We start from the raw sequence: 25,498 nt of genomic DNA on the forward strand, positions 1-25,498 counted from the left end.
ATGTGCACATTATAGGCCTTATTTGATCTCTGTACACATTACTATATAAACACGATTTCTTTTGTGCCACATTGTACTTTGACACAGAACCTGCATATGTTTGCATTTTTTTAAAACAATTTGTATTGCATCAATCAACAAATATCATGCAGAGCTCTGTAACCCAGAAGCCAACTGCTACATTGTACAGTACAAAAATTGTGCTGTCTTTTAATATATATAATTTGAAAAAGAACATAACAATAAGCAACAAGAAACCCCCCCAATGCACTGTCATTGCACCATATCTTATGCATCACCTCTACTCCCACCACATCAGTAACAAATCCTTCTGCACCACTGATTTCCTGCCCCGCAGACCCGCTCCCTTATCCCCGGATCGCCATGTCGCCAGTAGAGACAGGCTCCAGGGGAAGGCCTCTATAATCTGCCCACCTCTTCCAGATCTTTACATGCTTTTGCGGGCACCCCAGTGCCTTAAAGGTAGGGAGCTCCAGTCCCATGTTAAAGTCCAGCCCATTCTTCCATGCTGGTAATGAAGGTGGCACTTCAGCCTTCCACTTCCGTGCAATGTCTCGTTTGGCTAATGTAAATCCCAATAACATCAGGTGGCGCTTATAGATGTTTCCCCCACACCATCCATTATATGCAACAGTCCTAATTTAGGTGAGTGGGGGAGCTCCCAACCCAAGACCTCTGCCAGACAAGCCACTACACCCGCCAGAACCTCGCAATCACACTACACTGCCATACTGTGTGAAAGAGGATACCATCCTCCTGACCACATCGCAGGAAAAGTGAGGATGCCACCAGGCCAGCCCTCCATAATCTGACTCGAGTATAATATACTCGGTGTAAATAGTTGAAGTGGATTAACCAGAGGCACACTGCGATTGCGGCCTCCCAGGGGGAGGCCAGTGCCTCCGTCCTGTCCTCTCCCTCCAATGGGCCACGGTCCTCCTCCCATGCTTCCCTGAGTTTATCCAGCGCAGTGGGGGTATTTGTTACTAGAGATTGTTAAATCTGGGAAATTGTATAATCTTGTAGGTCCCCCATGAACAATTTGGCTTTGATGGGGCTTAAAGTCTGGAAGGGACTCCAGGCTGGTGACACTGGGGAGGATGGCATGTCTAAACTGAAGAAATGTATAGAATTGAGTCTTAGGCATCTGGAAATCTTGCTGGAGCTGTTGGAAGGACTTAAGGACCGTACCTCACATCAAATCCCCAAGGGTAAAGATCCCTGTATTATCCCAATCACAGAACCTGCATATGTTTTTGTGTTCTATTCTTTGTCATGGGATTTAGTCTGAACACCACAGACAAGGTCAAACAACAATGTCCTTTGTTATTCTTTAGGGCCAGGCACTAGCACCTGGACATAACACAAGAATGCAGCTGTTGTTTATGTGCACACATGTCTTGTCATATAGATGAGCACATGAGCTTAAAACAGACACATGGAATGAGATTTCGGGGCAAGAGCACTGCACCTGCTGAAATGTAGAACATCTATCTGTGTATGTTAAGGTACGGGGTCTGTCAGTAATCCCAGAGATTTGTTATATATAATCATTTAGCTTCAGTAGCAGGGGAGGGGAATTTAACTAAGTATTATGACAATCTCTTGGCGGAGGTCATTTGGCCCCCACCTTTTGTTCTTGCATGCCCCCAAGGTGAGGATGTTATTCTCCCTTCCTTCTCGCACCTTGTCCCTGACGAGGTTCAACAAGCTTATGCCTCTGAATGACTACCCTGTCCTATAAAATGACAGGGTTTTTCATGGTATACCGTTTGTTAACCATGCCATTGTGGACAAGTACGAGTCAGAGAGCAAAAGGGTGTGTCCTGTCACTGCAATCCCTGAGAAGGTAGAGAGGGTTGTGTTCTGGGGTGCCAATTCACTTGTTACTCTGGTAAGGTTAGGAGGGCAAGTGAGGCACTATAGCTAGTTAGACTCAGACTCATGGACACTGAAGTTTGTATGATGACTCTATCCCTACATATTGATGTTCTATGGTTCCAATCATAGTTTTGTTCCAGAGCAGAATCCCTGATTAAATCAATGGGTCAGCGTGAGTATGTGATGACATTTTTTACCACCGTAACTAACATGAGCGGTACTAACCACAACATACATGACATAACCTGCAAAAATAACCAAGATGAGAGGGTGTTCATAGGTGAATCGAATTAGAGGATAAGAGTAGATGAAGAAAGAGGGGAGGGAAAGATTAGTGCATAACATATTTTTGGAAAAGGCAAAGAGACACTAAAAGGAATTATCCCCTAGAATGGATGTTGAGGTTACTGAGAAGGGATCCTTGTGAATCATACAGCATCCAGAGGAGACTGAGACTGTCGAGAAATAAGGATCGAGTGAATGCGAACAAAGCAACTTGGTAAAAGAGAAGTCCTTCTCAAATAGATACAAGTATAAAAGGGATCTATAATGTTTGTGGAAAGTCAGCTTATTTCCAGCTAACACTTAACTGGATAGGTAGTTGTGACGCACAGGGACGCTTTAACACTGGTGGCGCCCTGTGCGACAATGTCTGTTTAACCCCCATGACCACCGCTTCCACGGATTCCCTCACTAGAAGCCTTTCACAGTGCCCCTCAAGTCTCCATAACCACTGTCTCTCAGATTAATTTACTTTTATAGTGCCACTCATACCAGTGTAAGGTGTCAGAGCACCTTTTATCATAGACACATTACATAGAGACAATCAATCATGCTTGTGTAAATCAGTGTATAGGAAATGTTACATCAGACAAGACTACTAGGTGTAGTGTAGGAGTTACATCTCATCGATACTGGTAGACAATATAGTTTAAGAGTACTTATTCTGGAAAAGCACAAATTCTGAATTTCAAATGTAATATCATTGCTAGGGGTTCTCTTTAATAATAATATTTGTTTTCTACCCAAATAAATTCTTTTAACAAGATTAGGATGGTGACAGACTGGGCAAAAAAAAAATATACCTCTTACCTTGCAGTTTGCATGCAGCTCTTTGATGACAGTTAATAGCTCAATATTCTATAGTAGGATTTTGACTTATAATAGACAAGTTACAAAAGGAGCTCTCTTACAGAAGCAGTAACCTTCTGATCTATTTACATTATATGCACTTTGTTATCTGCATAGTGCACGTTCTTAGCAGCAGGCTGCGCTACCTTAGGATGAGTCAAAACTTCCACTAGACAAACCTCTGCTCTCTTCCCAGGAAGACGATTAATCACCAGAGTTATCTTGACATTTTAATTGATGCCTGAAAATTGCTGGAGGCCAGGAACGTGGCAGCAGGTGCTTCTAAAATGATAATATACTTGCAAAACTAACGCCCTCCCCACAAGTCAGTGCCTGGTGCGATGGCACCAATCACACTGCCCTAGAGCCGGCCCTGGTTACCCAGCTTTAGTTTTCCCTACAATATATCACACTAATGAGTTAGACGTTTTCTTGAACGCTATATGAGGAAAGGGAATTGTAGCTTTAAACAGATTCTTAGTGACACCTTTGAAGCACTCATTCCATCAACAGGAGTGGCATTAAATGATGTAAAGCGTAGAAAATTATACACCTTAGTTCACCGGCTTGCCACTAACTCAGTAGGTGCATTGGCTGTAATAAATAAGGAGATGCTTGCGATGAAAGTTATAATAAGCAAAATCACCTTGCATTGGACTTGCTCCTCACCAAGGGAGGCAGAATTTGCTGAATTTGGAAATCTGAGCATACATTCCGCACGTAGATAAGCAGCTTGACAGCTAAATTTACTAACATTACGAATATAACAAATTAACTAACTGAGCTGGAGGAATCAGATGCCTGGAATGTATTTGGATCAATATTTTGAGATATTGGAAAGGGATTAGCCATGATAGGGCAATGGCTTGGTAGTGTAGGGGGAAGAATATTGAAATTGCTTCTAATCCCTCTTTTGCTTATACTGCTTGGCATTACATGTGTGCTTGTTTTCTTCGAAAATTTGCAAAGGAATTTAAACACAAAAGGTTATGGATTGTGGGTATTAGAAGCTATCAGCACAGAGAGGAAAATTGAGGAAGAGGCTTGAAGTAAAGGTTGTAGAAATGCATATTCATCTTTATGACACCTTGAAGGACTTGGGCGAATCCAACAAGAAGAACCCAAAATTAATGAATGACATTCTGTAATAAAGAATAGAAGTGATGATTTTGAAATAACCGGGGGGTGGGAGCTGATCTTCTTTCATGTTAAATGCATCGCAACTTGGGCTTACGCTAACTTAAGTTGTGTTTACAATGTCCTCCATCTTGTACCCACATCACCAAGATCATGTGCTATTGTTGTCAGTCATGTTTTCCAAATAAAGATTTGCAAGACTCACTAATAAACTGAAAACTGTTCCCAGGACCAAGGACACTTCAACTATCCCAGGCTATGGGCATACAATGTATCCATTGGACTGTCAAACTGCTAGATTGTCCACACATTTAATGTTGTGCTACCATGAGAGAATCTTCAAATGTATTGTGTAGTAAAATGTGTCTTATTGTTTGTTCTCTATTGGTGCATGTCCTGAGAAATGCGAACTCATGCAGAATGTATGACTGTCTTTGTTTAAAGTCGTATAAAAGAACACATAGATTCTATGTGGAGGAGATCCTTTTCCCCACTCTTAGAGGGCAAATCTATGCAGGATTCCGTTTAGAGCTGTTCCAAGTTCTTTGTACTTATGACTTACATGATTTGCTTCTAAATCCCCTAATGACACATATTCCGTAACCTGCCTATAGCTCTTTAAATAAAGCTTTGAATCTACAAACCTTGTCTGCCTTTCTTTATATGAATGTTTGTCGCTTGCTACTAAACTTGACTGAGTTTACAGAAGTGACAGATCCTGTCAGGGATCACAAAGTCCATATTTGCCATTGCTAGTAATGCTGTGGTGACCTAGTAGCAGCTACTAGATCACTACAATCACACACTGACATCAGTGAACCATGCAGTGCAACAGTGTGGGCAAAATGACCCTGTGTGGTCTACCACTCCTTTATTTTATAGCCTCCGGCCACGCCTGTCCAGAGGATGTAAAAGCAACAACATCTGGGGCAGTGCTCTACCGTGGATGTGTCCCAGCAGCTCACTACATCCCTTCCCAACTTAGCATTGAACTCTATTCTTGGACCTGGCTCACAAAGTCCCTGAACCTTTGGTTTGGCTCTGGGTTTGGCCTGAGTTTGTACCGCTGATGACTTGAACGGTCAGGACCCTCTTCTGTGTTCCGGTCACCATGACCGTACTTACCATTTCTCTCTCCGGCTCCTGTCCTCCCTGGCTCTCCTTCGTTCATAGTTTGTCTGTGGTGTCCCCGATCCATGGATGGAACATCAACTTCGGTAATCTCCTCTTCTTCAAGTCTCTACTGACTCGGCATTCTCACTTTCCGAAACCACAAAATGATCCTACTGACAGTTGCTCCACTCTTTTGGGCTGTTACGATGGTACCTTCCACCCTGAGCATGTTCTAACTCCGGGTTCGAAAGGTGTTCTAAACTTCCACCCTGGTCTTCAGTTTCTGATAATCACTTTGTCACCCAGCATTACTTGTCACAAGGTTGCACGCCTCTTAAGGTTCACTCGTGACTGGGCACTCCCTGGGTCATATGCTGGTGGAGCCCAATCTGGGTGAACATGGATCATATCTCTCCTGGGCCTATTTACCATTAGAGACCAAGGTGGGCATGTGGCGTTCCACAGTACTCATGTAGGAACCTCTGAAGGCTGACTTCTGGGTTAATCTTTTCAACTGTGGCGATCCTGAGAGACCTGTTCGGGGTCTGCATGAAGCGTTCAACCTCCCCGTTTGCTTTCGGCCAGTGTGATACGGCGATGTTTGATTCCTAGGCGTTCAAGTAGATTTCTAAACTCGGACCCCAGAAAAGATGGCCCATTGTCTGTTTTAATTTCCCTCTGCAGCAGAACAAAGCAAAGACCTTCTCCAGCACCGAAGCTACATTGGTGAACACTGTCAGTTCAATCACTTCGACCACTTGGTGTTTTGAATGACTGTCCATGAAGGCCAGTGTAACCCTATCCTCCAGGAAGCTCCCAAAGTCCATTCTCTCCTTGGACAAAGGGGTAATGCACAGTTCCTCAGTAATAACTGGTGCTCGAGTTTCAGGAATGCTGGTAATTTGACATGCAGAGTATTGTCGCACCAAGTCATCCACTACCTCTTCGAGTACTGGGAACCACATTTCTCTCCCATCCAATACTTCATCTTTGCCATTCCCTAATGCCTTCTATGTGCTAACATCACTACCTGGTGCTGGGAAGGGTGGTGTGCGAGAAAGTCTGCCGGGTTTTTGGACCTTTGCCTGTGAGTACCTGCTGTTAGAAGCCTTAGACTGCTGCTATTTGTGAATTTGCTGCTACCTGCCATCATAACTTTATTTTAACTTCGCTGAACACTTCTCATTGCACCTGGCACTTTATTGTCGCTTGCTCTGCTTTTAAAAATACGAAGATTTTAAACTACTGATTGATTGTCTGGCTCTAGCTCTTACCTTTCTTCCCTGCCTATCCGCTCCTCATTTCGCGCTCGACCCCGGCGGAACCTGGATGTTAGCGGGTCCGCACTACACAAGGGTTTACGCGCTAGTCTTTCCACTACCGGAAGCTACATTAACGCGCTGGGGCGGACGTGCAGCGGGTGTGAGTACCTGCTGTTAGAAGCCTTAGACTGCTGCTATTTGTGAATTTGCTGCTACCTGCCATCATAACTTTATTTTAACTTCGCTGAACACTTCTCATTGCACCTGGCACTTTATTGTCGCTTGCTCTGCTTTTAAAAATATGAAGATTTTAAACTACTGATTGATTCTCTGGCTCTAGCTCTTCCCTTTCTTCCCTGCCTATCCGCTCCTCTTTTCGCGCTCGACCCTGGCGGAAGCCGGATGTTAGCGGGTCCGCACTGCACACGGGTTGACGCGCTAGTCTTTCCACTACCGGAAGCTACATTAACGCGCTGGGGCGGACGCGCAGCAGGTGTGAGTACCTGCTGTTAGAAGCCTTAGACTGCTGCTATTTGTGAATTTTCTGCTACCTGCCATCATAACTTTATTTTAACTTCGCTGAACACTTCTCATTGCACCTGGCACTTTATTGTCGCTTGCTCTGCTTTTAAAAATACAAAGATTTTAAACTTCTGATTGATTCTCTGGCTCTAGCTCTTACCTTTCTTCCCTGCCTATCCGCTCCTCATTTTGCGCTCGACCCTGGCGGAACCCGGATGTTAGCGGGTCCGCACTGCACAAGGGTTGACGCGCTAGTCTTTCCACTACCGGAAGCTACATTAACGCGCTGGGGTGGACGCGCAGCGGGTGTGAGTACCTGCTGTTAGAAGCCTTAGACTGCTGCTATTTGTGAATTTGCTGCTACCTGCCATCATAACTTTATTTTAACTTCGCTGAACACTTCTCATTGCACCTGGCACTTTATTGTCGCTTGCTCTGCTTTTAAAAATACGAAGATTTTAAACTACTGATTGATTCTCTGGCTCTAGCTCTTACCTTTCTTCCCTGCCTATCCGCTCCTCATTTCGCGCTCGACCCTGGCGGAACCCGGATGTTAGCGGGTCCGCACTGCACAAGAGTTGACGCGCTAGTCTTTCCACTACCGGAAGCTACATTAACGCGCTGGGGTGTACGCGCAGCAGACGCGCGCAGCAGGCGTGTCGCTGGCGCGCCTAAGGCGCGCAAACGGCAAGCCCGTCTGTGCCCATCAACGCCCAGAACGCGACCAGCGCCATAACCCCTGGTCAGTTGAGCTTCGGAGAATATAGCAGGGAACAGCTGTTACTTTTGGATCTAGATTCATGTAAGCCACATGATTTAACCTCTTCTGGTAATACCAAGTGTTCTAACTGCTCTTATCGTCTGGGATGTCCAACCATTGAAAGGGTAGGGGGGTGGGAGGGTGGAGTCATGGATACCCAAACCGGCTCTCTGTCCAGGCATAATGTGGTTAGTAACTACAAATCAGCCCATGAGGAAAATCTGCAATGTGTTTTACTTAATATTCGATCGCTAGGCAAGCATAAATACCAGATCGAGGACATGATCCAAAGTATGAATATTGACATATTTTTTCTCACTGAGACATGGACAGACAACACCTCATGCCCTGATTGGAACATAGCCTTGCCAAAGGGCTATGCAGTCACCTCACAGGATAGGGAGGGGGGAAGAGGGGGGGGGGCATAGCCATTATTCATAGGGAATATCTACAATTACGTGTAGCCACCATCAGGGATCTCCCGGCAAAAGCCCTGCACTTTGTCATTAATATTAACAATACTCTGAATCTTCAGGGTTTATTGCTCTATTGCCCCCCTGGACTCAAGGCTACATTTTCTCAGACCTTAATGACTCATTTAGAATCCCAAACAGACTCTGCCCCGTTTATAATACTTGGGGAATTTAATTTTTATCTGGAACTTGCTGACAACTCAGATACAAGAAGGCTACTTGATAATCTAGCCACTTTTGGATTTACTCAGCTGGTTTCAGAGCCCACCCATCAGGCTGGTCACATTCTAGATGGTATTTTCTCTAATCACCCTAAAATACTCGTGTCAAGAGTCATACCTCTTTCATGGACTGATCATCATGCGGTCCATTTGAAGATCAGGGTCCCGCTGCCATCTCATGAAAAACAAATAAAACCTACTAAGGTATTGTCTAGACGGTGGAATAAAGTCAGTGCAGACGACCTGTTAATAGCTCTTGGTTAAGGTCACTTGTCGCTGGCCAAAAATAGCAATGAGGCAGCCTCTGAGTTTAACAACTGGCTCCAGACAGCAGCCGACCAGGTAGCCCCAGAAAAATGGTCTACTATTAGGAGATTTAAGCCTACATCTCCTTGGTATAACCCTCAACTGAAGATTCTAAAGGTGAAATGTCGAACAGCCGAACGACAGTGGCGGCAGGACTACGATAAGGTCATGAAAACAAATTATGATCTTGCCCTTAAACAATATAAAGAGGCAATTATTGAGGCAAAAAAGCTGTATTACACCACTAAAATAGAGGAAGCTGGTAATTCTTCCAGGGAGCTTTTTAAAACAGTAAATCTGCTTTCTAAATCACAGCTCGGCACTATCTTTCATCCCAATCAAACTATGTGTGATAAGTTAGCAACATTCTTTCAAAATAAAGTTCAAGTTATCTATGATAACCTTTCTGAAGCTCGAATGCTCTCAGATATATCACTTTCATCACAGTCGACAGCAGAACCACCTGAGATGGAGTTAACCAGATTTCCAGCGATTAGTCAAGAGGAAGTCTGTAAACTGCTCCTCTATATAAAATCTGGATCACCTAAAGACCCCTGTCCTGCTATGGTATTACACTCGTTTGCTAGCAGAATTGGCGATGAGTTGACGCCACTAATCCATCAAGTCCTGGAGTCAGGCAGCTATCCAGCATGCTGGAAAAAGGCCATGATCAGACCTTTCCTAAAAAAAAAACACTTTCGATCCTATGGTGCCTAAGAACTACTGGCCAATTGCCGGTCTGCCCATAACCGCCAAGATTTTGGAAAAGTCAATGAACAGAATATTGACGGACTATCTGGATACCAATGAGATACTGGACCCAACGCAGCATGGTTTTCGATCCAACCATTCAACCGAATCGGCTTTGATCGTAGCTGCTGAGGAGATCCGGAGAACAATTGATCAAGGGGGTAATGCAGTCCTTGTGCTGCTCGATCTCTCGGCGGCCTTTGACACCGTGAACCACATGGTGTTGGTTCAGCGGCTGCGGGATGTGGGAATTGGAGGGTCGGCTCTGTCCCTCCTATCCTCTTTTTTGGACGGGAGAGTACAGAGCCTGCATTGGGAGAGCTTGCAATCAGAAAGCTTTCACCTGCCCTGTGGGGTCCCCCAGTGTTCAGCATTATCACCTACAATCTTTAATATTTACATGCTACCCCTGGCCAGTCTGATCAGGAAGCATGGTTTTGCTTTTACATCATATGCAGATGATTCCCAGCTCATAATCTCCATGGCTAAACACCCTGAGAATACAGCTGTTAGGATGTCATTCCTGCCTAGAGGAGATTATGATCTGGATAAACCATAGCTTCCTAAAAATCAATACAGATAAGACAGATGTCGTTGAATTTGGCCAGGAGCTACCCCGGTGGGACGCCTCTTGGTGGCCAACGACAGCTGGGGAATGTCCCAGTCCGGCTCCTAGGGTTAGAAATCTGGGAGTTATTTTTGACCGTCAATTAACTTGTTCTGCCCAGGTAAATAGCCTTACCTCCTCATGCTTCTTTCTAATTAAAACTTTGAAAAAGATTTTTCCTTTTATTGGGAAGGAATTGCAGAAGTCAGTGGTAGTAGCTCTTCTGCTATTCAAGTTAGACTATTGTAATGGCCTGCTATTGGGAATTAATAAGTCCCAAATGAGCAGGCTACAATCATTACAAAACGCCGCCGCTAGATTACTCCTAAACATACCAAGAGGTAAATCCACCTCCGCTGGAATCCGAGCCTACATTGGCTTCCTATCCAGCGTCGAGTTGAATTTAAAGCCTTATGTTTGGTCCACAAGGCCTTTTATGGTGGAGGAGCTAAGGCCATTCAAAGAATGTTCAGACCCTATACCCCTGCCCGTTCATTAAGATCCAGTACTCTGGGTCTTCTCCATATTGACAGGATCAGGAAGGCAAGATGGGGTGGGAGAGCTTTCTCCCACTGCGCAGCAAAGCTCTGGAACTCATTACCTACAACCATGCGTTTTCAATCTAACAGATTAGCATTCAGGAGAGAATTGAAGACCTGGCTGTTTGCTATATCATAGGCGATTGATGCAGGCCGTAATACTGGTACTCACCTTAGCGCCAAGACGCCACGGCATACGAGCGCTCTAGAAGCACATATCCTATCCTATCCTATCATAAACCACCTCGAATTAGTAATGCTGCAACTGGATGGCCCACAGTCAATGCGAGGTGGTGGATGAGGCGTTGTGCTCCAAGACATTGAAACTAGTGGCTGTGACTATCCTAAAGGGCTTCCCACAGAGGTATAAGTGAAAGTGTCTGCATGACCATTGATGGCAAGGGCTTCTCCCTCGATTTGGGCATACGTTGCCTCAGCTGGCGTGAGTGCTTTACTAGCAAACACCAGCTGTGCCCATCTCCCCAGTTCCATCTCCTGAGTGAGCACAGCCCCAGGCCTAGGGGCCTCGCATCAACGAGCAACTCAGTCCTCTTCTTTGGATCAAAGTACACCATTGTTGTTCTGCTCAGGAGGTCTGTCTTTCCCCTTTGGAAGACTTCTTCACTCGGGCCGCACACCTAGCAGGCGTTCACCTTTGTTAGGGCCCTCAAGGGATCTGTAATAGTCACCAAGTTGAGGATAAATCTTTTGCAATAAGTGGCCATACTCCGGAAACTGCCCACCTCCATGGCATTAATAGGTGCGGGAGGCTGTTTGATGGCTTGCGATTTCCTAGGGTCGACCTGCACTCTTTCCTGCGTGAAGAGGAATCCAAAGAATTCTATCGATGTTTGGAAGAAATAACATTTCTCCCTGTGAAGAATGACACCATGCTCACACAGGCACTTCAGAGTAGGCCTGCAGGCGCCTGTGATGTTCCTCCACAGTTTCAGATTAGATCAGAATGTCCTCACTCACATTCATTACCCCTTGCAACCATGACAGTGTCTCCCTTATGCATCCTGGAACACTTCAGCAGCTGAGGAAATTCAGCAGTTTGTGTCTACGTAGTCCAAGGAGTGTGGGTAACATTGTTAAGTATCTGCTTTCCACTGATAGCTAAAGTTGATGGTATCCAGCTTTGGGGTTTTATTTTGAGTACCACCTGGCTCCATGCAAATCAGCTATAATATCATCCATTGTAGGCGTAATGTGCCTCTCCTGCTTGATGGCTTTATTCGAGAGGTGCATATTGATGCATAAATGCACTTTGCCAGACTATTTTTACTGATCAGCTATTACCACCCTTGGGCTGGTTACTCTCTTGATCACTCCCAGGCATTCAACTTTGGCCTCGGGTGGAACGGCACACGTCGATGGCGAAGTGCTACTGGCTTGAGCGACTTATCGATATGTAAGCCCATGGAGGTCGAGCGTTCCCAAGCCATTGAATAGTTCTGGGAATTGGCTCAGTAATTCGTTGAGTTGGTAGGCTTTCCCATTCCAGGCAAACAACACCAGTGTGAGACCTTAGTAAGGTGTCATCTTCTTTGTCAACTACATGGAACGCTGTCAGGATTTCTCGATCATTGGATCGTACACTTAGGGCCAGATGTACGACCATTAAGTTTAGCGAGTTGCAAATTGCGCAAAATTGTGACTCGCAATTTGCTACTCTCTAAACGTAATGTACAACAGTGTCTCAGGCACTGTTTGCTGTTCCCAGTGGGGTCGCAAATTGCATGCCTCATGAATATTAATGAGGCTGTCGCAATTTGCAACCCTAGTGGGAATGGCTAGCACTCCCAGGGAAGGTGGCCTGCTGACCACCATTTCTGTGACAAATTTTTTAATAAAGCAGTTTTTTTTTCTAATGCAGCCCCTTTTTCTTAAAGGAAAATTGGACGCATCTAAAAAATAAAAATGAAATTTTTCAGTTTCATTTTTTAAGGGCAGGCAGTGGTCCTTGGGACCACTGCTTGCTCTTACAAAATATTTGCAAACCCATTTACAAAGTGGAAGGGGTCCCCTGAGGACCCCTTCCCGTTTGCGAGTGGCTTACCACCCTTTTGAAAAGGGGGGTAAACTGCGAGTGTTTTGCGACCGCAGAATGCCCGTTTGCGACCGCAAAATATGGTCATACATCTGGCCCTTAATGTCATGAGTCTTTTGAGGGGTAGCGGAGTCTGACCCCCATATGTGTATATCTTGGTGCGGAACGGGGATAATGTGGGCCTTGGATGTAGATATGAGATGCCGACATTACTGTATGCCCATCACATTCACCAAAGCACCTGTGTCGATGAGGACCTTGACCTTCGAGCCAGCAATCTCGCCTACACATGTGGGCTGTGGCCTTCTGTGTTGTTCAGCTCACTTGTATACGAGATGAGGAAAACGTCCTCTTCTTCCTCTGATGGCAGATCTTCTAGCTGGCGCCTGATCCACTGGGGGTGCCTGGCTGCTCCCTGAGGCTCCAGATCAGTCAGCAACAGCTGCCTCACAGCTTTTGTCAGTGTCTGTCTCCCGAAAGCCCCTAGTCCTATCAGACCACCTCAACACACTTTGCTGAAGTAGTTGACCTTACCACAGTTGCACAAGGCGCACGCCTGAGCTGGGCAGGGGTGTTCGTCAGGACCACAGTATTTACAGGGAGTCCCTGTCAGCAGGGGAGCCGGCCCTCTGGGCCTGGTTGCTTTCCTTCCAGTCCTGGTCTGCATTTAAGTCCCCCTAAAGAGTTCTTGTCTTCCCCAGGAGAGCCAGCTATACAGTGGAATGAGTGGAAGGAGTATTTTCTGAATTACATAGCCAATTTGGAAGATTGTAGTGAAACTTGTTCACTGGAGAGGAAGAAAAGAATTGTAATGTATTGTTTGAGACCTGGGGGTTTGAGAATTTACAACCGGTTACAGAAGCGTGAAAGCATCTCTGTGGATTTAGATATTTTCAAACTAGCTTTACTAGATTTGGATGAGCACTTCTTGCCTACAGTATGTGTCGCTGTTATGAGCCATGCTTTCTTTCAGAAAAAACAAGAAACAACATGAGTAAGTTGAGGATTATGTGTCAGCACTTAAAAACTTGCTATTACATGTAGGTTTGGCAATATACACAATGATTTATTAAGAGACCACATTTTTATGTGTGCAAAGAACAAATCAGGGCAGATTGTGGGTTGAAGGAGAATCTTGTCTGAAAGATATCATTCCTATTGTGAAAAAAGCTGAGTTGTCTGAGAGGTGTGCAAGCGTCACATTAGCTCAGGATAAAAAAGGTGGGGGTGACACTGTTGGTAAAATATCTGATAGGAAAAATAGGTTTGCCCAAAATCTAGGGCAATTTGGCAAGGAAAAAGACAAAGCTAAAAAGAAGACAGTCTTCTGGCTTCAAGAATGCGAATTATGCGTACCACAGGTGTGGTAAGTTCTCATTCTGCTAGGTATGACAAATGTCCTGCTATAACCAAAGGAAATGATTGACGGAGTGTTGAACATTGCAAGCACTCACCCCCAGTCAACTGATCTGGCTGAAGACGGCTGAAATGCCAGAAACCGGTCCTAGGAAGCTTGTTTCCGGTCCAGGGAAGACATGGCTTGGCAGTTCGGGCTGGACTGTTCCCATGAGGCACAGGGTCAGACTGATTTGCATATGGCCATGTCTGAACTGGGGTGGCAGAGTGGGCTAAAGAACGGTGATGGATTAAACCCAGATCAGTTGACTGGGGGTGAGTGCTTGCAATGTTCAACACTCCGTCCATCATTTCCTTTGGTTTTTGAAATGTCCTGCTATGTCAGCTAAATGTATGGAATGTGGTTTGATAGGACATTTTGCTAGGGTGTGTAAACGCAAAGAAAAAAAGAAGAGTAAAGTAGCATGTGTTACGGAGAGCGATGAAGAAAATACCACATCGGACAGAGGATAGTGCTAAAGATAACAGCTCCAATTAGCAGTTGTTAGAAATGGGGGTCTCTAGTTGGCAATGGTTTGCACCTTTGTCCAAATAGGGACCCTTGCTTCTAGTCAGGGAAAGGGGGATACACTCCTAAAAAAAACCCGGCTCACCCCCTTGGTAGCTTGGCATGAGCAGACAGGATTATCTCAGAGGCAGTGTATAAAGCATTTGTGAACACATACAGTAACAGAGTGAAAACACTACACACCAGTTTAGAAAAATAAATAACTTTATCTTAACCCCTTCGATGCTCATGACGGAGCGGTTCCGTCATGAGCATCGGTTGGGCTGTGCTCATGACGGAACCGCTCCGTCATGAGCACAGCCCCTGGGGGAAGCGCTGGCGCTCCCCCCCTGGGGCATCGATCGTGCCCCCACAGAGGGGGATGGCAGCGGAAGAGTTTCCGCTGCCACCCCCGAGCCCACCCACGCTTCCTCATGACGTCAGCGCGCACAGCGCGCGGCGTCGTCGTCAGGAAGCGTTGGACGCGCTGGAATTCATTTCTTCCAGCGCGTCCAAGGGAGCAGAGGTACGTTTCCTTCTCCGGTGGGGGCCGCGGGGGGGATTTCTTCAGTATTGAGGCATCGGGGGAGAGGAAAGAGTATTTCCTCTCCCCTGATGTCTCAATACAGGGCATTCCTGCTCCACGATCGCGCACAGCGTCGCGATCGTGGAGCAGGGATGCCCCACTAGACACCAGGGATGTGTTTTTTTTTATTTAGGAAGCGACCCCTTAGGCAAGGTTCGCTTCCTGGGGGTGATAAATATTTATAAGACTTTTCTGCCCCCCCTGGGGGCAGATCGGTCTTATAATTTGCCGTTTCTGCTCCCAGGGGGGGCAGAAAAGCCCACTAGACACCAGGGATGTGTTTTTTTTTAGGATTAGGAAGCGACCCCTTAGGCAAGGGTCGCTTCCTGGGGGTGATAATTATTTATAAGACTTTTCTGCCCCCCCCCCCGGGGGCAGATCGGTCTTATAATTTGCCGTTTCTGCTCCCAGGGGGGGCAGAAAAGCCCACTAGACACCAGGGATGGGTTTTTTTAGTATTAGGAAGCGACCCCTTAGGCGAGGGTCGCTTCCTGGGGGTGATTTATTTTTATGAGACTTTTCTGCCCCCCCTGGGGGCAGATCGGTCTTATAATTAGCCGTTTCTGCTCCCAGGGGGGGGGAAGAAAAGCCCACTAGACACCAGGGATGTCTTTTTTAGTATTAGGAAGCGACCCCTTAGGCAAGGGTCGCTTCCTGGGGGTGATTTTTTTATAAGACTTTTCTGTCCCCCCTGGGGCAGATCGGTCTTATAATTTGCCGTTTCTGCTCCCAGGGGAGGGCAGAAAAGCCCACTAGACACCAGGGATGTCTTTTTTAGTATTAGGAAGCGACCCCTTGGGCAAGGGTCGCTTCCTGGGCCCCCATTTTTTTGGTGAGACTTTTCTGCCCCCTCTGGGGGCAGATCGGTTTCATTTTGATGCTGTATCCGCTCCCAGGGGGGTCAGAAAAGCCCACTAGACACCAGGGATGTGTGTGTTGTTGTAGGAAGCGACCCCTTGGGCAAGGGTCGCTTCCTGGGCCCCCATTTTTTTTGAAAGACTTTTCTGCCCCCTCTGGGGGCAGATCGGTCGTTTATGTAGCCGTTTCTGCTCCCAGGGTGGGCAGAAAAGCCCACTAGACACCAGGGATGTTTTTTTGAGTAAAGGAAGCGGCCCCTTGGGCAAGGGTCGCTTCCTGGGGGCCCAAATATTTTTCAAGACTTTTCTGCCCCCCCTAGGGGCAGATCGTTTTTTTGTGTAGCCGTTTCTGGCCCCGGGGGGGGGGCAGAAAAGCCTACTAGACACCAGGGAATTAGTGTAAATAAAAATAGAAGTGACCCCTTTGGCAAGTGTCGCTTCCAGGGTGCAATTTTTATAATACGTATTTGGCCCACCCGCCCCGGGACAGAGTAGCCTTTTTTTTTTCCTGCTGTTTTCTGCCCCACCTGGCACACAACCCGATTGACCATTTGGGTAGCAACATAGCATGTTATAATGTTTATTGTTATATTTTTTGTGAATTGCAATTGTAATGTTTTTTTTTTTTACTTATTTGTTCTAGGTGAAGGCTTTTGCTCTTTTCAGTTTGCCGTGTTGTTACTGGTGGTTCTGCTGTTTGTGTAGTTTGGTAAGAGACTTTATTTTGTACAATGTAAATGTGTTTGATTTCTCTGCATGAATTTTTTTTGCAAATGGTGTAATAATAACAGTATGTTTGTTTATTGAGTGTCAAAAACTTTTTGCATTGGTGCTCGATGTGTATTTTGTTGTCTTGTGAGTAATTTGTTTTTTTTTCTTCTTTCTAGTTGGATATCGTTGGTTTTTGCTGTGTCACTGCAGAGTTGGTTTCTGGTGAGTGCAGCTGTCTCTTGTAATTGAATTGTATAGTTTTTGAGTACATTGATCTTTGTGATAAAGGTACACATTTCTTTACTCACTTGGTTTGCACATTGTTGGTTGTTGTTGACTTGTTTGTGCAGTCTTCTATCTTAGTAAGTATAATGGCTAGCCGCAGGATTACTGCTCAGCAGGTTGTTGGTTTGCTGTTTGAGTCTTCCTCTGACCATGGTTCAGAGACTGACTCTGCATCTGAGGGAGAGGAGGCAGGGGACGATTCTGGCAGTGAGTTTTCTCTCCGTATGGAGTCATCGGATGATGAAGATACTCTTAGTGCGGATGAAGTGCCTGTGTTAGAGGAGGAGACTGATGTGCCGATAGTGCGGCAAGAGGCATCTGGGCTGCAGCCTGGGGCTGCAAGGCTTCCCGTTGGTGTAGTGCGGCAAGAGGCTTCTTGGCTGCAGCCTGCGGCTGCAAGGCTTCCCGTTGGTGTAGTGCGGCAAGAGGCATCTGGGCTGCAGACTGGGGCTGCAAGGCTTCCCTTTGAAAGTGATGACCTCTGGGTTGCCCCTGGCATGGTGCAGCCGGCATTGCCAGAGTTCACTGGTGTTCCAGGGTCTAGAGTGAATACTGAAAACTTTTTGCCGGTAAATTTTTTTCAGTTGTTTATGGATGATGTGTTTTTGGCAGAGATTGTTGAGCAGACTAATTTGTATGCCGAACAGTTTTTGAGGGACAACAGTGCCAGTCTTAAGCCACACTCTAGAGCTACCCGGTGGACTCCCACAAATGTTGAAGAGATGAAGAAGTTCTTGGGTTTAACTTTTTTGATGGGCTTGCTAAGGAAGCCATCAATGTCTTCATATTGGTCTAACAGTCCCTTGATGGCAACGTCTATTTTTCCGGCAGTCATGAGTCGTGACAGGTATTTGCTTCTGCTTCGGATGATGCATTTTGTTGATAATGGTTTAGCGTTGACACGAGATCACCCTGACTGTGACCGTCTTTTTAAGATTAGGCCTGTCCTTGATCACTTTGTTGATCGATTTTCTGAGATTTATGCCCCTGGGAAAGAAATTGCAGTGGATGAGTCTTTGGTGTTGTTCAAGGGCCGCTTGGTTTTTAGGCAATACATTCCTAGTAAGAGGGCACGCTATGGAATAAAGCTGCATATGCTGTGTGACAGTAGGACTGGATATGTCTCTAATTTCAGGGTGTACACCGGTAAGGAATCTAGGATTAACCTCCCTGGTTGTCCGTCCACTTTTGGAGTGACTGAGAAAATTGTTTGGGAACTTGGTAGAGGATTTTTTAACAAAGGCCACCATTTATATGTAGATAACTTCTACACTGGTGTGCGGTTGTTCAGGGAATTGGCCAAAGTGGACACTGTTGCTTATGGCACAATCCGCTCTAACCGTAAAGGTTTCCCGAAAGAACTTGTTTGTCAAAAGCTTGTGCGGGGACAGTGCAGTGCGTTGCGTTGCCAGGAGCTTCTTGCTGTGAAGTTTTCAGACAGGAGAGATGTCTACATGCTGACTACCATCCATGATGAAAGCACTGCACCTTTGACTGTTTGGGGTCAGGTCGCTGAAGCGCGCAAACCTGTGTGCATTTTAGACTATAATAGGCACAAGGGTGGTGTTGACAGAGTAGATCAGAGGTTGGAACCTTACACTGCTCTTCGTAAGGCTTACATTTGGTACAAGAAGTTGGCTATCCATCATTTCCACTTGGCAATGTTTAATGCTTTTGTTATGTTCCAGGATTCTTGCCCTGAGTCAAAGATGACTTTTGCTAAGTTTCAGGAGTCTGTAATAGGCAGCCTTGTTGTAGTGGAACAGGCAAGTGTTCCTAGAGTTGGAGTGGTGGAGGATGTTGCTAGATTGAAAGATCGCCACTTTCCAGATCACATTCCTCCCACACCCTCAAAAGATTTTCCCAGTAGGAGATGTAGAGTCTGTTGGCGAAGAGGTACGCGGAAGGAGAGTCGTTTGTACTGCCCCGATTGTCCTTCTCATCCTGCACTGTGTGTCCCTGCTTGTTTTAGAGCGTACCACACGCGAAAGAATTTTTGGGAGCATTCATGAGTGGTAAAGTGAACTGCCTAGTCTGTATTCTTTGGATAATTTGATTCTGTTTCAAGGTTGGTGTTAGTGCAATGTATTTAGTTGCTGATTTTCTGTTAGAAGATTTGTATCTATTTGCGATTTGTTTGTGTTTTTATTTTTTTCTAAAAAAATCCTAAATGTGATGGCGGTGTGTGTAGGCTTGCGCTTGGCTGTTGGTGTGTGTGGACTGGCACTTGGTTGGTGGTGTGCGTGGAATGGTGCTTGGCTGGCGGTGTGCGTGGACTGGCGGTGTGCATGGACTGGCGGTGTGCGTGGACTGGTGCGTGGCTGGTGGTGTGCGTGGACTGGAGCTTGGCTGGCGGTGTGCGTGGAATGGTGCTTGGCTGCCGGTGTGCGTGGACTGGTACTTGGCTTGCGGTGTGCGTGGACTGATGGTGTGTGCGGACTGGTGCTTGGCTGGTGGTGTCCGTGGACTGGAGCTTGGCTGGCGGTGTGCGTGGATTGGCGTTTGGCTGCCGGTGTGCCTGGACTGGCGATTGGCTGGCGGTGTGCCTGGACTGGCGCTTGGCTAGCGGTGTGCGTGGACTGGTGTTTGGCTAGCGGTGTGCGTGGACTGGCGCTCTGCTAGCGGTGTGTGTGGACTGGTGCTCGGCTGGCTGTGTGTGAGTAGTGACTTTCTGCTGGTCACTACACACACTGCTAGCTGAGTGCCACTCCACGCAATCCATCAGCCTGTGTAGTTGCTGTGTCTGGATTGTGGGCGTGTGAAAGTGATGGGCCCTTGAATGGCGCTGTGTGCTGGTGTGAGTTTTGTTATGTGATGGGCCCGCGGCTGGCGGTGTGAATGGTTTTGTATGTCTCACACGTATGAAAGGTGTATGAATGGCCTGTAAAGAGGTTGGTGCCTTGTCGTGGCTTTACAGCTCACGAGCTGTGAGTCAATGGTTCAGTTTATCGCCCTTTCAATTATTACCAGTGCATTTCATTTCTGTGAAATCACTTGCTAATACAATTGTATCTACTGAACCATCACTCACCCTCGTGCCAAATCCAACCAGTATGTGTGTGTGCATGCGGATTAGATGGCTGTGCAGTAATATTTGTCTTTCTGAAGCAGGGTGTACCTTGTCCCTTTTTGGTGAATTTTGAAATGTGTTGCTTTTGTGCCTGGTGGTGCGAATGGTCTTGTTTATATCACGTATGAAAGGTGTGTGAATGGCCTGTAAAGTGGTTGGTGCCTTGACGTGGCTTTACAGCTCACGAGCTGCGAGTCATTGGTTTGGTTTTTTGTGAATTTAATTATTGACAGTGCATTTCATTTTTGTGAAATCTCTTGTTAATAAAATTTAATACACTGAACCATGACTCGCCCTCGTGCCAAATCCAACCAGTATGTGTGTGTGTTTGAGGAATAGATGGTTGTGCAGGAATCTTTGTCTTTAGTTTCTCTGCCAAGGTACACTTTCCATGCAAGAATAACCCACCAACTGTAGATATTGTCGAAAACCCATGGGAGTTCATGGTGATGTCTCTCTTGTGAATTCAAAAAGTTTTTTTATCCCCAATGTCCTGCAAACCTCAAAATGTCTGCCACATTTTCTTTGCAATATTATTCCAAAATTCTCAGGCTGTAGGAACAATAGTTAATCTGGTTTTGCAAGGGGGGTCACTTTGTTTTTGGCCCGGTGCTCGGCGGCCATCTAGGGAAACCTACCAAACCCACACATTTCTGAAAACTAGACACCCGGCGGCTTCCAGGGAGGTATGGCTTGCGTGGATCCCCCAACGTTTCCTTGCCCAGAATCCCCTGCAAACCTCAATTTTAGCTGAAAAAATCACTTTTTTCACACATTTTGGGGTGGGAAAGTTGTGGCATCACCGGGCTCACACAAATTTACCACCACCCAGCGTTCCCCCAGGTCTCCCGGTAAAAATTGTGCCTCACTTGTGTGGGAGGCCCAAGTACCCCCGGCAGGCAAGGTCCCAAAACGTAGTGAGGCGACATCAAAATGGCCTACCGCAAAACCACCTGGTTTTGCAAGGGGGGTCACTTAGGTTTTTGGCCCGGTGCTCGGCGGCCATCTAGGGAAACCTACCAAACCCACACATTTCTGAAAACTAGACACCCGGCGACTTCCAGGGATGTATGGCTTGCGTGGATCCCCCAACGTTTCCTTACCCAGAATCCCCTGCAAACCACAATTTTAGCTGAAAAAATCACTTTTTTCACACATTTTGGGGTGGGAAAGTTGTGGCATCACCGGGCTCACACAAATTTACCACCACCCAGCATTCCCCCAGGTCTCCCGGTAAAAATGGTGCCTCACTTGTGTGGGAGGCCCAAGTACCCCCGGCAGGCAAGGGCCCAAAACGTAGTGAGGCGACATCAAAATGGCCTACCGCAAAACCACCTGGTTTTGCAAGGGGGGTCACTTTGGTTTTTGGCCCGGTGCTCGGCGGCCATCTAGGGAAACCTACCAAACCCACACATTTCTGAAAACTAGACACCCGGCGACTTCCAGGGATGTATGGCTTGCGTGGATCCCCCAACGTTTCCTTACCCAGAATCCCCTGCAAACCACAATTTTAGCTGAAAAAATCACTTTTTTCACACATTTTGGGGTGGGAAAGTTGTGGCATCACCGGGCTCACACAAATTTACCACCACCCAGCGTTCCCCCAGGTCTCCCGGTAAAAATGGTGCCTCACTTGTGTAGGAGGCCCAAGTACCCGCGGCAGGCAAGGGCCCAAAACGTAGTGAGGCGACATCAAAATGGCCTATCGCAAAACCACCTGGTTTTGTAAGGGGGGTCACTTTGGTTTTTGGCCCGGTGCTCGGCGGCCATCTAGGAAAACCTACCAAACCCACACATTTCTGAAAACTAGACACCCGGCGGCTTCCAGGGAGGTATGGCTTGCGTTTTGGGCCCTTGCCTGCCGCGGGTACTTGGGCCTCCCACACAAGTGAGGCACCATTTTTACGGGGAGACCTGGGGGAACGCTGGGTGGTGGTAAATTTGTGTGAGCCCGGTGATGCTATAACTTTTCCACCCCAAAATGTGTGAAAAAGTGATTTTTTTCAGCTAAAATTGAGGTTTGCAGGGGATTCTGGGTAAGGAAACTTTGGGGGATCCACGCAAGCCATACCTCCCTGGAAGCCGCCGGGTGTCTAGTTTTTAGAAATGTGTGGGTTTGGTAGGTTTCCCTAGATGGCCGCCGAGCACCGGGCCAAAAACCAAAGTGACCCCCCTTACAAAACCAGGTGGTTTTGCGATAGGCCATTTTGATGTCGCCTCACTACGTTTTGGGCCCTTGCCTGCCGCGGGTACTTGGGCCTCCCACACAAGTGAGGCACCATTTTTACCGGGAGACCTGGGGGAACGCTGGGTGGTGGTAAATTTGTGTGAGCCCGGTGATGCCACAACTTTCCCACCCCAAAATGTGTGAAAAAAGTGATTTTTTCAGCTAAAATTGAGATTTGCAGGGGATTCTGGGTAAGGAAACGTTGGGGGATCCACGCAAGCCATACCTCCCTGGAAGCCGCCGGGTGTCTAGTTTTCAGAAATGTGTGGGTTTGGTAGGTTTCCCTAGATGGCCGCCGAGCACCGGGCCAAAAACCAAAGTGACCCCCCTTGCAAAACCAGGTGGTTTTGCGATAGGTCATTTTGATGTCGCCTCACTACCTTTTGGGCCCTTGCCTGCCGCGGGTACTTGGGCCTCCCACACAAGTGATACAAAAGGGGGTGGTGATGGACGGAGCATCAGAACCAATCAAATACTCACACCCAGTCAACAGATCCGGGTTTGATCCATCACCGTTCTTTAGCCCACTCTGCCACCCCAGTTCAGACATGGCCATATGCAAATCAGTCTGACCCTGTGCCTCATGGGAACAGTCCAGCCCGAACTGCCAAGCCATGCCTTCCCTGGACCGGAAACACGCTTCCTAGGACCGGTTTCTGGCATTTCAGCCGTCTTCAGCCAGGCTTGCTTGAATCCAGTGGCAAAGTGAGCAAGGGACTCACGTCTGAGCATACCCTGCCAACTTATGGCGAACAAAGCGGTACAAGTGAGGCACCATTTTTACCGGGAGACCTGGGGGAACGCTGGGTGGTGGTAAATTTGTGTGAGCCCGGTGATGCCACAACTTTCCCACCCCAAAATGTGTGAAAAAAAGTTATTTTTTCAGCTAAAATTGAGGTTTGCAGGGGATTCTGGGTAAGGAAACGTTGGGGGATCCACACAAGCCATACCTCCCTGGAAGCCGCCGGGTGTCTAGTTTTCAGAAATGTGTGGGTTTGGTAGGTTTCCCTAGGTGCCGGCAGGGCTAGGGTTCAAAAACTACAGCTAGTTACTTTGCCAAAAAGGGGTCATTTTTCACTGCAAAATTGAGGTGTGACCACGTTGCGTTTTGCGCCGTTTCCTGTCGCGGGCACTTGGCCGACCCACACAAGTGAGGTACCATTTTTCTCGTAGGACTTTGGGGAAGGCGGGGTGGGTGGAAATTTGTGGATCCACGCAGATTCCAGAACTTTCCAACACAGAAATGTGGGGAAAATGTGTTTTTTTTGTCAATTTTTTACGTTTGCAAGGGATTCTGGGTAACAGACCATGGTGGGAGGCAGTCAAGTCACCCCATCCTAGATTCCCCTGGGTGTCTAGTTTTCAAAAATGTATAGGTTTGCTAGGTTTCCCTAGGTGCCGGCAGGGCTAGGGTTCAAAAACTACAGCTAGTCACTTTGCCAAAAAAGGGCAATTTTTCACTGCAAAATTGAGGTGTGACCACGTTGCGTTTTGCGTCGTTTCCTGTCGCGGGCACTAGGCCGACCAGCACAAGTGAGGTACCATTTTTCTCGTAGGACTTTGTGGAATGCGGGGTGGGTGGAAATTTATGGATCCACGCAGATTCCAGAACTTTCCATCACAGAAATGTGGGGAAAATGTGTTTTTTTTGTCAATGTTTTACGTTTGCAAGGGATTCTGGGTAACAGACCATGGTGGGAGGCAGTCAAGTCACCCCATCCTGGATTCCCCTGGGTGTCTAGTTTTCAAAAATGTATAGGTTTACTAGGTTTCCCTAGGTGTCGGCAGGGCTAGGGTTCAAAAACTACAGCTCGTCACATTGCCAAAAAAGGGTCATTTTTCACTGCAAAATTGAGGTGTGACCACGTTGCGTTTTGCGCCGTTTCCTGTCGCGGGCACTAGGCCGACCCGCACAAGTGAGGTACCATTTTTCTCGTAGGACTTTGGGGAACGCGGCGGGGTGGGTGGAAATTTGTGGATCCACGCAGATTCCAGAACTTTCCATCACAGAAATGTGGGGAAAATGTGTTTTTTTTGTCAATTTTTTACGTTTGCAAGGAATTCTGGGTAACAGACCATGGTGGGAGGCAGTCAAGTCACCCCATCCTGGATTCCCCTGGGTGTCTAGTTTTCAAAAATGTATAGGTTTGCTAGGTTTCCCTAGGTGCCGGCAGGGCTAGGGTTCAAAAACTACAGCTAGTCACTTTGCCAAAAAGGGGTCATTTTTCACTGCAAAATTGAGGTGTGACCACGTTGCGTTTTGCGCCGTTTCCTGTCGCGGGCACTAGGCCGACCCGCACAAGTGAGGTATCATTTTTCTTGTAGGACTTTGGGGAACGCGGGGTGAGTGGAAATTTGTGGATCCACGCAGATTCCAGAACTTTCCATCACAGAAATGTGGGGAAAATGTGTTTTTTTTGTCAATTTTTTACGTTTGCAAGGGATTCTGGGTAACAGACCATGGTGGGAGGCAGTCAAGTCACCCCATCCTGGATTCCCCTGGGTGTCTAGTTTTCAAAAATGTATAGGTTTGCTAGGTTTCCCTAGGTGCCGGCAGGGCTAGGGTTAAAAAACTACAGCTAGTCACTTTGCCAAAAAAGGGTCATTTTTCACTGCAAAATTGAGGTGTGACCACGTTGCGTTTTGCGCCGTTTCCTGTCGCGGGCACTAGGCCAACCCGCACAAGTGAGGTACCATTTTTCTCGTAGGACTTTGGGGAACGCGGGGTGGGTGGAAATTTGTGGATCCACGCAGATTCCAGAACTTTCCATCACAGAAATGTGGGGAAAATGTGTTTTTTTTGTTAATTTTTTTACGTTTGCAAGGGATTCTGGGTAACAGACCATGGTGGGAGGCAGTCAAGTCACCCCATCCTGGATTCCCCTGGGTGTCTAGTTTTCAAAAATGTATAGGTTTGCTAGGTTTCCCTTGGTGCCGGCAGGGCTAGGGTTCAAAAACTACAGCTAGTCACTTTGCCAAAAAGGGGTCATTTTTCACTGCAAAATTGAGGTGTGACCACGTTGTGTTTTGCGCCGTTTCCTGTCGCGGGCACTAGGCCGACCTGCACAAGTGAGGTACCATTT

General features: G+C 46.9%; 1 long non-coding RNA gene across 1 annotated transcript in view; it reads right to left on the reverse strand.

Moving 5' to 3' along the window:
• Positions 1-25,498, reverse strand: part of LOC146855610 (uncharacterized) — a 482,547-nt gene that overhangs the window by 65,800 nt on the left and 391,249 nt on the right. The window lies entirely within an intron of this gene.

The sequence above is a fragment of the Triturus cristatus genome, chromosome 4_1 (genome assembly GCF_964204655.1).
Source record: "Triturus cristatus chromosome 4_1, aTriCri1.1, whole genome shotgun sequence".
Classification (NCBI taxonomy): domain Eukaryota; kingdom Metazoa; phylum Chordata; class Amphibia; order Caudata; family Salamandridae; genus Triturus; species Triturus cristatus.